A 16,731-nucleotide genomic window follows, 5' to 3' on the forward strand; every position below is an offset into this window, starting at 1 on the left:
CCTACACAATAGGGGCAATTTACAAAGGGCCAATTAACCTACAAACGCACATGTCTTTGGGATGTGGAAAGAAACCGGAGCACCCAGAGGAAACTCACACGGTCATAGAGAGAACGGGCATAATCCACACAGACTGCACCCGAGGTCACGATGGAACCCTGGTCTCCGGCACTGTGAGGCAGCAGCTCTACCAGCTGCACCACTGTGCCGGCCACACTTTTTGAAACGTGCTTGTCAAGCTCTCAAGCCATTTAGCTTTGCAAACACAAAAATACTTAGTTTCCAAACTAGTTCCCAAATGGCCAGTTTAGAAACAAAGCAAAAATTAATGTTAACCAATTCATTGCCTTACTCAGCCCAGCCTACCCACTAGAAATGCAGTGATTTCCAGTTTAATACTTGCCCACATCTTGGCTCCTCTAGTCAGGCAGATCTGCTGCCTCATCCACAAGGATCGTTTCAATGCTGCCTCTAAATATTGCTTCTTACAAATAAGTTTCCCTTCCGTAAGTAAGGTAAGCATGATCTGTAAAGCTCCTTAGTCGCCTCTTCAGCAGTAATCACAAAAGCAAGCTAATGTTTTAATGAATTTTGTCTTGTCAATGTTGCTGGTCGGAATCCAGATCCAGGCATGATATCCATTGCAGATGGAGAATTTCACTTGTTCTCTGCTACAACAAAGGATTTCCCTTTTCACAGGAAGACTATAGCAGACTAAATCTATTGCAGTATGCCAAAGCAAACTTCAGGAGGATGAGGGGTGACCTTATAGAGCTGTATAAGATCATGAGAGGAATAGATTGGGTATATGCACAGAATCTCTTGCCCATAGTTTCCACAGAATCTCTTGCCCATATTTTTCACACAGAGTGGTGAATCTCTGGAACTCCCTGCCACAGAAGGTAGTTGAGGCCAGGCTATATTTAAGAGGGAGTTAGATGTGGCCCTTGTGGCTAAAGGGATCAGGGGATATGGAGAGAGGGCAGGTACAGGATACTAAATTGGATGATCAGCCATGATCATATTGAATGATGGCGCAGGCCCGAAGGGCCGAATGGCCTACTCCTGCAACTATTTTCTATGTTTCTATAGTAGATGAATCGAGGACCCGAGGACACAGGTTTAAGGTGAAGGGAAAACGATTTAATAGGAATCTGAGGGATAACTTTTTCACACAAAGGGTGTTGGGTGTATTGAACAAACTGTCAGAGGAGGTAGTTGAAGCAGGGACTATCCTAACATTTAACAGTTAGACAGGTACATGGATAGGACAGGTTTGGAGGGATATGGACCAAATGCTGGCAGGTGGGACTAGTGTAGCTGGGACATGTTGGCCAATGTGGGCAAGTTGGGTCAAAGAGCCTGTTTCCACACTGTATCACTATGACTATATAACTCATTGTCCCAGTTTACCACCATCATAGAATCCTAACAAATTTTATCCACAATCGGGTACATTTATATCTCTGTACTGTAAATAAGATGGTTATTTCCAGTGAAACATGGACAACATTCATTTAGGACAGGTGCAATTTGTAGACATTGTCACAACAACACTGTGAATGAATAGGCCATGTCTGTTAATAAACCTCCAAAATGTTACTTAAAACCAATGTACTCAAGATTTATTAAGAAACAATCAAAGGAAAAAGAGAATCTTGAAAACCTAGGGAATTGCATTTCAATTTGCATCTTATTACTTCAGACGATTGGCTCAGTTTAGGAAGTTTATTGCTCTAAATTATTTCAGGTTCACTATAATGCAGGTAAACAAAACCCGGGCAAAGGAATAAATGGAGAGCAGAGGCAAACTTGCTAAACACGAGTCGTTTTGAACTGCTGTAGATATTCTGAGCACGTATTTGTAGATTTTTAGGTTATGCTGACCCATTGAATTGGGGGATGATTGGTGTGGACATGTAAAAAGTGCAAGATATTGCCATATGTCCCAGATAGAACAATGAAATTCTTACTTGCTGCAGCACAACATAATATGTAAACATAGTACACTGTAAACAATATAATAAACAAGTATGAATAGTTCAGTGTGTGTACTCACATATATACAGATCATATATATATATATATACATGCACATATACGTACACATAAAAAACATAAAAACATGTACTAAACTGTACTGGGAATTATAGGTGTTCCAATCTGTGAAGATCACTGGCTCTCTGCTAATGTGTTAAGGATGAAGGTAGCACACTGCAGTGTTAACTTTGGCCAAATTGTTGGTAGCAGCTGGGGAAGTGCGCTGACCTCAAGAGAATCAAGAGTCAAGAATGTTTATTTGTTAAAGGTACCAAAAGTGGACCAATTGAATTCTTCTTTGCGGCTTTATAAGCATGTTAATCTAAGAGCACAACAAATAAATGTACAATTAATTATCAGTTATACCAGCTAACTGGACCATAATAGTTCAAGGCAAAGCTTGTTGTTCAAACTAATGAAAAGTCCATAGTATGTTTGGTGCAGAGGTTGGACTGTGGTAAGGTTGTGCCTAGCCACAGGAAAAAGCTATTCTTGAACCAGGAGGTAACGGTTTGCAGGCTTCTGTACCCTCTTCTTGATAGTAGAGAGTGTGGCCAGGATGGTGTGGTTTTTGATGATATTAGTTGAGACAGCACTTCCTGTATATCCCAGTGATGGTGAAGTGGTCAGTACCTGTAATGGACTGGACAATGTTCACCACTTTGTCCTCTGCATCATTTGGCAGCAGTGCTAAATTGAAAAGGTACAGTGGGCTACATTGTGATGGATAATTACTGGGAGTTAATCAATCAGCAATACTTTGGCCCCATCACTCTGATAAATACATTGCATTGTGCTACTATAATCCATCGACTGGTTCTCTCAACAGCCAAACAACAAAGAAGTAGCTGAAATATGCAATGCACAAGGGATAACATGCAACATCTTAATCTATAAGAACCATGGTAGTTTGTATAAATTATTAAGGACTCAGTTGCAAAAGAACATCACATGAACTTGGCTCTCCTTGCCTTTCCAAGCTGTCTGCAAACTCTGGGGCAATTCCAGAAAGGCACAGGATATGTCAGGAAACTTGCATTCCTCAGATGTAATATTGCATTCAGGTTCGAGGTGGAGTTTGAAACTCGATCAAGCAAAGTTTATCTAAACCTGGATCTTTTCCTGGAATATTTTAAAGAATAAAATGCAATTGTTGCTAGCTTCCACATATTAATCCCTGTTAAAGCCTGCCTGCCTCAAGAGAGCTCGAACCAGAATTTGCTGCACTAAACATTTTAATTAACACCACCAGTTGGAATAGCTGTCCTATTGTGAGCAATACCTTTCAAGCAGGACTTGTCAGAGCTTGCAGGCATTGAAAATATGGCATATTATACCTGAAGCAGTGATTTCACCCCTCCCCATCAAAGCTGCTGATCCCAGCATTCCCTCATATTATTCTAGTCTTGCACTGAAATCTTTACAGCCAAAGGATAAAAGAAATTTGATTGTGTAATGGTGTTTTTCTCATGCTTTGGGTTCCAATTTGCAAATAGTTAATGTCATGAATTGTGATCCCAGCACAAAAGAACGTCTGTTGCTGAGTACAAAGATGCATGCAAAATCCTTCTGCGTGTCAGTGTGCATGTATAATACAAGTTTAACGTTGGTTAAAAGTGGCTTCCGAAGGAACTTACAGTCACGTTGGCCCCTAACTTTGGAATCTGGTACTGCACCTGCTATATTGGTATAGGCACAAAAAGCTTTAGGATGATTTCAAATGGCATTTGGACAGATATATGGATTAAGAGGAATATTGGCCAAATTGGCAAATGGGATTAACCTCGAATGCTAACTTGGTTGGCATGAACAAGGTGGGCCGAACATCCTGTTTCCAAGCTTTGTAATCTATGACTGTGCAACAATATAACTTGTTAAGATCAGGTAAATGCGTCTCCTTATCATATCGTTATCTTGTGTGACTCAACATTCCTGTATCCCAAGCTGTGACTTTTCCGGTTACAGGCTTTTGAGCCTATGCTGGTGTTAACAGTTTGAATTGAATTAGCTTAAATAAGCCTGCTTGGCAAAGGCGCTCATGATTTTGTAACATTGGACCAACTAGGTCAGAAGTTAATGTTTGCGGAGTGTCCAGGAAAAGAAGAAAAACAGATTGGAAGCTTGCAAACAGATACAACGTGTATCCCCTTTGACTGGAATTCATTCTCCTCTTCAAAAATCAAATCATGCACAAATACCACAACGACGTCAAATATGGCAAATCATTTTTTTTTTAAACTGTTCGGTGACTCAATGCAAAGTTCAGCGTGGATCATTGTTTACTTTATCTCCCCACCTTGTTCATTCACCATTTACCTTAATTAGCTGTTGGTTATAAAACTATTACGATATGCCTAAACGGTACTTCCTGACGATGAATTCTGCATTGTTCCTTGAAACACCACAGTTAAAGGCATTTTTTCAATAGCCTGTTTAGTCAAAATACTGTTGATGGAGCTGATAAGTCAGATCTGAAATTTGAAGAATTAAGACTAGGAAACATTGAGCTGTTGTCCGCAACTGAGCTGTTTAGTGAGGTGGCATGTTAATCTTATAAAAATATAAGGGATGTATTCAACAGGACGAAGCTATTCAACCCTTTGAGCCTGCTCTGCCAATAAACAAGATCATGACTGAGTTTTTACCTCAAATACCATTTTCCTGTTCTATCCCCAGATTCTATAAAGACTCTATTTATTATTCGCCCAAACCACTGTTTCAGAGATGTAGTTTAAGCAGAGAGCCATTTGGAAAAATATGCCAAGTACAACATCCTATCCTCAAAAATCATTATGCCCCATGTAACTAGCGAGGTTTTTTGTTTTTAGTTTAGTTTGGATATATAGTGCAGAAACAGTGCCTTCGGCCCACTGAGTGCACGCTGACCAACGATCCCCGCACACTAACTTTATCCTACACACACACTAGGGACAATTTATAATGTTACCATTTTAAACCTACAAACCCACACGTCTTTGGAGTGTGGGAGGAAACTGGGGCACCCGGAAAATAACCCAAGCAGGTCACGGGGAGAATGTACAAACTCCGTACAGACAGCACCAGTGGTCAGGATCGAACCCGGGTTTCTGGCATTGTAAGGAAACAACTCTTTCACCGTTCCTCTGTATCCTCTTGTTATAGCTACTTTTAGTGTCACGTGCATTTACTACCCGTAACAATAGCTCAAATCAACCTGCTGCCCCGACTTGACACCCATAGACCCTGACACCCCAAGATGATAGGTCCTCAAGAGAATTTATAATGTTTTTTTTTAACTCTCTTTGATATTCAACTTGTTATGAATAATTTCTTAAGTATGTTAAATAAATAAAATTAATTAAAATACTTAAATGTGCCGTAGGGCCAAAGAGAGATATGTATAGAATGCACTGACCATCAACCTCCCATTTACCCTGTATTTGCATGAATCCAATGTTTTTATTCACCACACATTTTCATCAAATTCCCCCCAAATTCTACCATTCCGTTACACACCACGGGCAGCTTCCAGATACCTGCCCTCATCCCCCCCAGACTTGTACGTCTTTGGGCTGTGTGTAGAAACCAGAGCACCTGATGGAATCCCACACAGTCATAAGGAGAACGTGCACACTCCGCACACACAGGACCTGAAGTCGGGATTCAACATGGGGCTCTGGTGCAGTGAGGTAAAGGTTCTGCTAGCTGTGGGTACAACTATTAAGTACTTGGGTTATCCTTGCAAATTATTTCCCATCAATTCTCTAGGCCTGGATCTCCATTTATTTGAATCATGGGATGTGAGGTTGATCCAGGGAAGTAGTGTTGAGTAATGAGATCAGCTATGATCTTTTCCAATGGAGGTGGAGGTGGAATAGATCCTCCAACTTCTATCCCTTATGTTCTTACATTCTGATCATATAACAACACAGGCAGACCTACAATAAGAGAGGATGAATCCCAAAGGTAATCTCACAGCCTCTATCTCCCCCTTCAAGATTTGGTTTCTCCTAGACTCTGTAGAGAACCACTGATGTCTTGGGTGGAAAGGACTATCTAGCCAAGTTACTTGACTCCAGCACTGCCCCTGCTAGTACGCAAGCTGTCCTCCATATACCTCATTCAATGAGGAGGTTCAAATAGGTACAGAGTGGATAGAGCTTAAGGTTGGTTCCAAATGGGCACGGTGCTCAACATGTTGTTCTTCAAATGTTCTGTTTTAACAAGAATTACACATTCAACTTCAAGAAATCAAATACACAATCAAATAAGATAGACACAAAAAGCTGGTGTAACTCAGCAGGACAGGCAGCATCTCTGGAGAGATGGAATGGGTGACGTTTCGGGTTGAGACCCTTCTTCAGATGTCTTGACCCAAAACGTCACCCATTCCTTCTCTCCAGAGATGCTGCCTGTCCCACTGAGTTACTCCAGCTTTTTGTGTCTATCTTTGGTTTCAACCAGCATCTACAGTTCCTTCCTACATAATCAAATAAGATTTGAATAATTTTGTTATGAAGATTAATGCAAAGTAGGGAGTAAGGTAATGCTAACTATAGAGTGCGGGTGATCTGCCTTAATAATGCAACTCATGGGCCTGTCCAACATAGGTGATTTTTTTAGGCAACTACAGGCGACTAGGCTGTTGCCACATGGTCGCCAGGGTGCCGCCTCTATGGTCGTGTGTAGTCTCCTCAGTCGCCCAAAGAATCGTAGCGTTTTTCTGGTCGTCGCTAGATTTTGAAATGTTCAAAACTTTTCGGCGACAGTTGGCTTGATGCCAATAAGTGTAGCTTGACTTCTCCTGACGTAGGTGCTGTTGTAGGTTGTCGCCAGGATGATGTAGGTTGTCGCCAGGGTGACGTAGGATGTCGCCGGTGCTGACTTTGGTGAATTCCATTGCCGACTACCTACATCAACCTACGTCAACTGGCGACAGGTACCGGCAACTGAATTGTCTTACCTTGTAGCTTGTCGCGGGTGGACGAAGTTTGTCGTAGGTGTGGTCATAAGTGGACGTCCTAATGGGTCGCCGGTTGTCGGTAGCTTGCTGTAGCTTGACGTCCACTTGGTGGTAGGTTGTTGTAGACATTGTCGTATACATTGTCGTGGGGGGGGTCCAGTTCCTGGTTTTTCGGCGACCTGCTACGACCATGACAGTCACCAACAGTCACCGAAAAAATCGCCTAAGTGGGACAGGCCCATTAGTTTCCAGGAATACTCATTTCAAGCTTATTCTCCTGGGCTACTCTTTGTATGATAAACAGTAATTAAAATAGTTTGGATCTTCATTTTCACTGATCTTTTATTATTAAAACATTCAATGTATTGGAGACAGCAGGTCATGTGGTGAAACCACCAGAAATAATACCATCTGGAGCTGCCAAATTCAGTTGACGTCATTGTCTGTTTGAAAGAAATCATAAGGAAGATGAACGATTGAACTCGCCACTGGTTGAATATGGCTATGTTGAACGATTGACTCGCCACTGCTGAATATGGTTAAGGTTAATTTCCTGTCCCGTCAGTCGACATGTAGAAATATCTTTGTTCAAGAGTTCAATAGTGATGGTCAAAGAAAACCAAGAAATTATTTGGTTCACCAAAGATGCACCAACTGCATTGAAAAAGTATTAAATGTTTCACATGGCCATCCTAAATGTGTGACGAGAATTCACTGTGAGAATGCAAAAGCGGTGAATTGCATAGGGATAATAAACATCACAAAAATAATTTGAATTACTTTTTAATATAACCATCCATAAATGTTGCCAATCATTGCCATGCTGTTAATGCCCAGTAGAATATGAAGGGCGGAAATGAGACCATAGACTTGTCCCTGAAAATCAGGTGGCAACTGGCCTGATGTGGCTTCAATTTGAATTCTATGATTTTGCTTACATCTCTGAACCTTCCTCTATTTTAATTGCCTTTCTGGTTGTTTAATGGTCTATTTTTTTTTTAGCATCTTTGGCCTTCCGTTTCTATCCGGTTTTGGTTTTTGTTTAGAGTTATAGATTCATACAGCATGCAAGCAGGCCCTTTGGTCAAATTTGCCCATTCAGACCAAGATGCCCCACCTCCACTCGTTCCACCAGCCCACATTTGGCACTTATCCCTCTAAACTTTCCTACCCATGTACTTGCCCAAATGTCCAAAAGTGTTGTTAGAATACCTGCCTCAACCACTTCTTCCAGCAGCTCTTTTCATATTACCACTACCTTCTGTGTGAAAAACTTAATCCTCAGTTTCTTATTATATTTCTTCCCTCTCATGTTCAACATGTGTTATGTTTCTTGATTCCCCCACTCTGGGCAAAATACTTCTTCTGCCTCTTTTTACCCTGCATATTTCTGAAATGCAGCTTGTCCTTGAAATTATTCTGGCTGCGATTAGCCTATGAGCATTCATTATGTGTGTTTTCTTTGTTTGTTCGTGCTTTGATTAAACAGTAGACCAAGGAATTTAACACAGGTGTATTAAACAGTCAATATAGAACATTGAAAAGTACAGCAAAGCAACAGGTTCTTTGGCCCACAATGTCTGTGCCCAACATGATGCCAAGTTAAACTAATCGTTGCTGTCTTCATGTGATCCATATCCTGCATTCCCTGCTTATCCATGTGTCCATTGCTATCATACCTGCTTTCCCCACCATCCCAGGCAATGCATTCCAGGCACATGTAAAAAAAATACTGCCCACAAATCTTCTTTAAACCTTGACCTTGACCTCTCTAGTATTTGATATTTCCATCCTGGGGAAAAAAAGTTCTGGTTATATAGCCTATCTACACCTCTCATCATTTTATATATTTCCATCAAGTCTCACCTCAGCCTTCGAAGTCCAGAGAAAATAATCCAATACTGTCTAGTTTCTCCTTATTGCTAACACCCTCTAATCCTTACCATCCTAGTAAACTTCATCTGTACCTCTCCAAAGTCTCTCTCTCCTTTTTGTTATGGGGTGACCAGAAATGCACTCAATACTTCAAATGTGGCCTGACCAAAGTTTTATAAAGCTATAGCATGTCTTTCTGACTCTTACTAAATTATCTTAAACATTTGCACAATAATTAACTTGTAGACAAAGTTAATTTCCAGACAATTTGTTCTTCTTTTCTAATTTTATCTTGTTTGTTTCCCAATATGCATCTTTGGTCCAGTTCCCTGTTTTCTTCATTTATTAAATATTTCTCTGTTTTGTTCTATCTGTTTGATGGGCATTCCATATCTTTCTTTGAAATTCATGACTTAACTTGCTGATGAATTCTGTTATTTTTTTTAGCACCCTCTTCTAGCAGATTTTCATGAAAGAGAGAGACAAGCCAAATGTTGTACCTGCCTTTTGAGCTAAGAGTGCCAATTATTAATATCGTCTTGTAATATATTACATTGTTGACTGTACACTATTTTCCCAAACTTAGTATTTTTCATAAATATGATACTTTTCATTCCAAATTCTAAATAGTTAATGTAAAAGCTGAATGACAGTAGTCACAATACTGTAGCTCTCCATCAGTCCCTCAAGGTAATGGTAGATTTGTGCAACCTTATCTATCTATCTATCTATCTATATTACTAAAAGTCTGTTCTTGACCGGTTTTGGCCATCTGTGCTGCGATTTCCGAGAGAACGCCGCCACCTACGGCCATCATTTTTGGCCACCTTGCTCAGAGCCCCCCTCCGCCATATGTGTGCCGAGGAATTTTCCCGTAGATGAAAAATGACAGAGATATTAATGTTTTTACAAAATTCCCCATTCTCTCTGCTGCCCCCGCTGGAGGCAGGGGAAGGGACTATAAAACCAGCAAGCGGTGTGCCTCAATTAATCTCTGCAAGCTGGAGCTCTGTCAATTAGTCTCTGTCACTCTGAGCTCTGAATGACACTGAACAAATGTCTACAGCACTGTGAGTACCCTTAATGTGGTTTGAAAATGAATATATAGTTAGTTTGATGAAGTAAAAAAGCACTGCCTGCAAATGGTTGTTTGGGTTGAAGTAAAAAGGCCCTCTCCCTCTCCCTCCCTCTCCTCTCCCTCTCCCTCTCCCTCTCCCTCTCCCTCTCCCTCTCCCTCTCCCTCTCCCTCTCCCTCTCCCTCTCCCTCTCCCTCTCCCTCTCCCTCCCCTCTCCACCTCCTCTGTCTCTCCTCACCTCCGCCCCTCTCTCTCCCTCCCTCTCCCTCTCCCTCCCTCTCCCCACCCACCCCCTCCCCCTCCTCCCTCCCTCCCCCCCTCCCCCTCCCCCCCCCTCCCCCCCCCCCTCCTCCCTCCCCCCCCCCCCCCCCTCCCCGAACCTCCCTCCCCTCTCTCTCCCTCGCTCTCTCTCTCCCTCCCTCTCCCACTCCCCCTCTCCCCCCCTCTCCCCTCTCTCTCCCCCCCTCCTTCCCTCCTCTCCCCATCTCTCTCTCCCTCTCCCCCTCTCTCCCCCCCCCTCTCTCTCTCTCTCCCTCTCCCCCTCCCTCTCTCCCCCCTCCCTCTCTCCCCCTCTCTCTCTCCCCCCCTCTCTCTCTCTCCCCTCCATCCCCTCCCCCACCCTCTTCCCTCCCCTAAATCCCCTCCCCTCCACACCCCCCCTACCCTCTTCCATCCACCCTCCCCCCCCTCCCTGCTCCCCACCTCACCCCCCTCCTCTCAGCACCCCCTCTCCCCCCCCCTCCCTCTCACCTCATCTCTCTCTCTCTCCTCCCCTCCTCCCCCACCTTTCCCCCCCCTCACCCACCCTCCCTCTTATCCTCCTCTCCACCCCCCTATCCCCCTTGCCCCTCTCTCTGTCTCTCTCTCTCTCTCTCTGCCCCTTCTCTCTCTGCCCTCGCTCTCTACCCCTGCACCCCCCCCCCCCTCTAGATGTGACTGCAATTCATTTTTCAGTAAATATGAGTACTGCCAAATGCATTTCTTTATGTCTTTGTTCTATAAGGCTGACAATATGCTTGAATGAAAACATCCATGAAACAGTTGGTATATTTGTTATTATTTCAGCCATGCTATGATAGAATGTATCACATTTGTAAATGGGCAGTCCATACTCCCAGCATATTGCAATAAGGAAAAAAAGACTAATTATTAATTTTAAATTTCTGTTTGCCAAGTTGCAGTAGAAATTTCATTACTGAGCATTTAACATGAGTCAACAGAAAAAAGGCAAGATAATAACCTTAGGGTTATTGGCATGCAATTTAATGATGATGAGGCAGTTTTATTTTTTTCTTTTCCACTGTATAAATCATATTAAGTTCTTCATAATCATTAGGTGCAATTATGAAAATTGTTCATAGAGAGCCTGAATACCAGAAACCCAAAGATTATTCTGTGTTAAGATACAATGATACAACTTGGTTTCTGCAGTCATACACACAAGAAAAAGAACCAAGACACAACACAATTTACACAAACATCCATAACAGTGAATCTCCTCCTCACTGTGATGGAAGGCAAAGTCTTATCTCTCCCCTGCACTCCTCATTCTCCTCCCGATATCAGAGTCAAAGCCCCCGGTGGGCGATGGTAACAGTCCCGCGGCCATTAAAACCGTGCCGGGTGATGCAAGGCCGCGCTCCGGGTCTTGGTGTTGGATCCCCCCCCCGGCGGGCGCAATAAGACAATATCCAAAAAAATAATTAAATCATTAATTTCCCTGAAAGGTTGAGGGTTATGGGCTAATTTACTTGATTTTATGGTATAAAATGAAACCATTGGAATAGATGGAAATTATTTTCATTGGTTTTTGATCAAAAGGAAAAAGGGGATACATTGTAAAATTTAGGAACTAGATTTTCACAAGTGAAAATGCAAACTGTTGGAGAAGATTGTAATTAGCATTCACAGTCCAAACATGGACTATCATTAAATGATATAATAAGCCTAAGGGTTCAGATAAACAGGCAGCCGAATGTCAAATAATATATTACTACCTCTGTTTCTCCCCCCCCCCCCCATTGATGCTGCCTGATCTTCTGAGTTTCAGCATGTTCTGCTTTTATTTCAGATTTCTAGCACCCAAAATAATTATCTTGATTTTCAGTCTTGAGCGGCTAAATGGTTTACTCCTCTTCTTGTGCTCCCATGACCCAAGAAGGCCAACTCTTCAAATCAAGTCTACAATAAATATAACTCTATCTGCTCAAGATAAAGTTATACATAATTTCCAGAAAGTATATCAGCAGAGCAGATGTCTATAGTGTATTATTCCAGTAGAGATTCGTTGGGTATGCAGACAAAGGGTATGCAGTAGTCATAGTTATATAGTCGTACAGTGTGGAAACAGGCCCTTCGATCCAACAGGCCCACACCGACCATGTCCCATCTACTCTAGTCCTGTCTAGATGTTTCTTAAACGTTGTGATAGTACCTGCTTTAATGCTGTAATAGTACAAACATTGCAATAGTACTTGCGATAATTCATCATGATGAACCAGCATTATAATTTAAAATATATATATTAAGGAAATTAAATACATTGATACAAAAAGTTGATCTTTTTTATCAAATGTCTTTACACATAAAGTGGTGCCTGGAATGCACTGCGAAGAGCAATGGTACAATAGTGGCATTTAAGAGGCTTTCGGATAGGCACGTGATTGGTAGGGAATGGAAAGATATTGATTCAAGTGCAAACAGAGAAGATTAGTTTAACCTGGCACCATGTTTGGTGTAAATATCGTGGGCTAATACATTAAAAATCTAAATAATGGCACACAGTATGGAGTGTGTTCATCACATTCCTAATATAATGCTTAGGACATCGAACAATGCAGCACAGGACCAGTCCTAGGGCCCACAAAGTCTGTGTCGAACATGATGCCAACTTAAACTAATCTCCTCTGCCTGTACATGATCCATATCCCTCCATTTCCTGCATATCCATGTGCCTATCCAAAAGCCTCTTAAATACCACAATCATATCATCCCCCCTGGCAATGTGTTCCAGCTCTACTCTCTGTTTGATCAAAGATTCAAGTTTTGTTTATTTTTGTAACTAGCAGATTGCTGTCCCTGATGTAAACACTTAAAATTTACAGGAGAATAAGCATGCCGTGTGTTAGTGATTGCCCTGGGAGGTGTCCCACTGTTGAGGCTGTTTTTATATCCAGAGAGAGAGAGAGAGAGAGAGAGGGAGAGAGAGAGAGAGAGAGAGAGCGCTGCACGTGTTGTTGCTAAAAAGGCACAGTTTGTTAGGGCAAGTATTTGATATAAACTTGGACGCCAAAGTTATCATCCGACTCCAGAATAACAGGGCTCTTGGCATGGATAATCACAGTAACATTGAACTATTTGTAACAGTTCTCTGTAAGTGCAGTATTATACAATTAGCTTGGAAGTTAGTTCCTTGTCTGAAAAGCAAGTGCAGGAATTATCTCAAGCCAAGACCCACTGTTCCATGGAACATGTCATTGAGCATTCTACCAAGTTGGACAAACACCACAGCCAAACTGCTTGTGGATGGAGTTGGCTGGCAGGTTATTCATGCTTTTCAGTGCACAGAACTGCAAAACAAGACTTCAATTTGATTCATAAACTAGAATATAATGTAAGATAAGTTTGTAAGCAATGACTTTAACTGAAATCAAATTTGTGTAATGCTGCATCTTAAAATGTTTAGTTTGGTTTAGAGATACAGCGTGGAAACAGCCTCTTCGACCCACCAAGTCCACACCGACCAGCGATCCCTGCACACTAACACTATCCTGCACACACCAGGGACAATTTACATTTATATCAAGCCAATTAACCAACAAATCTGTCCACACTTTGGAGTGTGTGCAGAAACCGAAGATCTCGGAGAAAACCCACGCAGTCACGGGGAGAATGTACAAACTCCGTACAGACAGCGCCCATAGTTAGGATCGAATCTGAGTCTCTGGTTCTATAAGGCAACAGCTCAACCGCTATGCCACTGTTCTGCCCAAAGTATTTTATAATAATTCAATAGTATGTTCACTGATGCCAGTTTTTTTTGTGATTAATGTTGTAAAGAGAGATTCTAGCTGTTCTTTTGTTCCATAATACTTGCAAGTATTGTTTTCAGAACATTCTCATTTATTGGAGTGTTTTGAAGAGAAAGATTGAATGCTAGGTTAAAATTACCTCAGTAAAAACCTTTTGAAATGTATGGCAATTACATGGGCCATTTTAATTTAAATATAAATTATTTTATTTCCCATTTGTCTGAAATATCAGAAAGTGTATGTGCCTATATATTTGGTAGTCTGGATTGTTCAGTCGTTGGGACAGGACATCTTTATACATTTCACTTCAAGTAAAGTTGAATGATTTGTGGAATTTATTTAACGCAGAATAATTAACTTAATTCTAAGCAAGAAATTTCAGTCGGTTGATCTGAGAGCATAAATCTGAACGAGTACCGTGAGGAAGTGTGATGAAAACTTATAGGTAAACGCATGACGCATGAACCTTAGTTTGCTGCGTAAATTTCCTTTGATTAATGCGAGCAGATTAATTTTGCTTGAATGACCCACTCTTTTTAGAGTGTCTTATGTAAGTATTGTAAAGCATTTGATTACAAGGGGGCAGTTACATTTAATTCATAATAGATTATTTTCATAAACCAATTTAGGACAAAAGTTCATAACTAACTGAAGATTAACTTTTCCAGTGATCACTTTGAAAGTTAGGATGAGCTCAGAGATCTATATTTTAGGAAGCACACCAATTGAAGAACCCTAGTTCTTGAAGTGGTTGGTGCTCCCAATTTTCCTTGGTTAGGTTGTACAGTGGTGAAACAGGTGATACCGTTGTCTCACTGCTCCAGTTACCTGTGTTTGGACCTGACCTCCAGTGCTGTTTGTGCTGGGTTTACATTTTCTCCTTCTGATTTGTGGTTTCTCGCCCAATTTCCTCTCATGTCCCCAAGACGTGCTCGTCGACAAGTTAATTGGCCATTGTAAATTAACCCTTGTGAAATTGGGCATTTGAGAGAGAATAAGTTAGATGGAAATAAATGGGGGAGTGGGATTCATGTGATTGCCCTGGCTGGCAATGGGCCCAATGACATCCATCTACGTTGTGAGAAATAGGAAAACATGACAAGTGATGTATAGTAACAAACCTAAGTTGGTCTATATCATGAGTGCATTTGCCCTCAAATATATCCCTTCAAGAATTAAATATCTGACAGCTTTAAGTACATACCTGAAGTGACATTATGAAGATACAAGGACAAAGGCTTCCTCAGGCAGTGAATGTTTCAATCATTCAATGCTTGAAGAATGCCCAGTCTTTGTACCTTCATATATGTTTAGAACTTCAAGTTGATATTACTTGAAGATTTGCAACATTAATGTTTCCACGAGACATTGACTGAAATTTTACTAACAACAAGCAAGCGTGCTTTCCATCAGGAGGCAATGCAGATTTCATTAAATTTCATTTAAATAGAAGATGGGTTTCTTCTGGGGCTGAATTTGAAATGTGACGTTGTGGGAAAGGTTTGAAATAATAGGAGCATTGGCATTTTCAAACAGCCATTTCAAGCAGACTGGCTAATGCATGGTGCAGAAGTCTTGACTGTCAAGCTGTGACCTGGCAATGATTCAAACTATTGACTTGAATCAGCTCCAAGAACCGGGTGTGTGTCACATTGCTGTAAACATAACTAGGTTGAACTGGATTCAACATTGATGGAAGTTGCGAAAAGTGTAACACGTGGAGATCCAGGAGAAGTTGTAAAACAAGTCTCTCAGCAGACAAAGCTGGCCTTTGTTGTGATGGCTTCTTGATCAAAGAAGCGTAATGCAAATATTTGAACTAGTTCTATTATCAGCCACAATTATGCAACTTTATTTCAATTCTAACCCTATGCAAGCCACAAACTCATTATGCACGTCATAGTCAGGCAGCATGGAAACGGGCCCTTCAGCCCAACTTGCCCATGTTCCATCTACACTAGTCCCACCTGCCTGCATTTGGCCCATAGCCCTCTAAACTGTTGCTATCTGTGTACCTGTCCAAATGTATTTTAAATGTTGTTATAGTCCCTGCTTCAACTACGCTCTCAGGTCGCTTGTTCCATATCTCCACCACACTGTGTGAGAAAGTTGCCCCTGGTTCACATTAAAACTTTCCCCTCTCACCGTAAACCTATGTCCGCTGGTTCTTGATTCCTCTACTATGGGTAAAATACTTTGCAATGTTTTCTTTTCAAGTACTTATCCACTTTCTCAGTAAATTTATATTTGAATCTGCTTTAGGTATCATTTCATGTGGAACATATTAAATAATGGCTCAATATGTAAAAAAAGGACATATGTCACTTCCAATACTTGGATAGCAAAAGGTGATACCCAGTTTGTGAATCCTGCTGACTCGCAGGGAGGCAGCTCAATTGTCTTTTGAGATACAGGCAACATGTACATTTTCATCAAATTTAACTGTGGGACTAAGATAGAAGATCTCTTTGCTTACAAACAGTTGGGATACTTCATCTCAAGCTTATTTCTGCAGCCTAGACTATCAGTGTAGGAAGAAACTGCAGATGCTGGTTTACACCAATGATAGACATAAAATGCTGGAGTAACTCAGCAGGACAGGCAGCAGTTCTGGATAGAATGAATGGGTGACGTTTTGGGTCGAGACCTTACTTCAGACTGAATTGTCAGTCGAAGGCACTTCTGTTAATCATTCCATTGTAACTATTGTAACTTCAGGGCCGTAATTTCGACACAAATTATTGCCTAAGTCTAACTTTAACTTAAG

The 16,731-nt window shown here is 41.4% G+C and overlaps 1 protein-coding gene across 14 annotated transcripts in view; it reads left to right on the forward strand.

The window, feature by feature from the left end:
- The window catches only part of LOC129695542 (nuclear factor 1 B-type-like), a 291,616-nt gene that overhangs the window by 106,193 nt on the left and 168,692 nt on the right, over positions 1-16,731 (forward strand). The window lies entirely within an intron of this gene.

The sequence above is a fragment of the Leucoraja erinacea genome, chromosome 3, assembly GCF_028641065.1.
Source record: "Leucoraja erinacea ecotype New England chromosome 3, Leri_hhj_1, whole genome shotgun sequence".
Lineage (NCBI taxonomy): Eukaryota > Metazoa > Chordata > Chondrichthyes > Rajiformes > Rajidae > Leucoraja > Leucoraja erinaceus.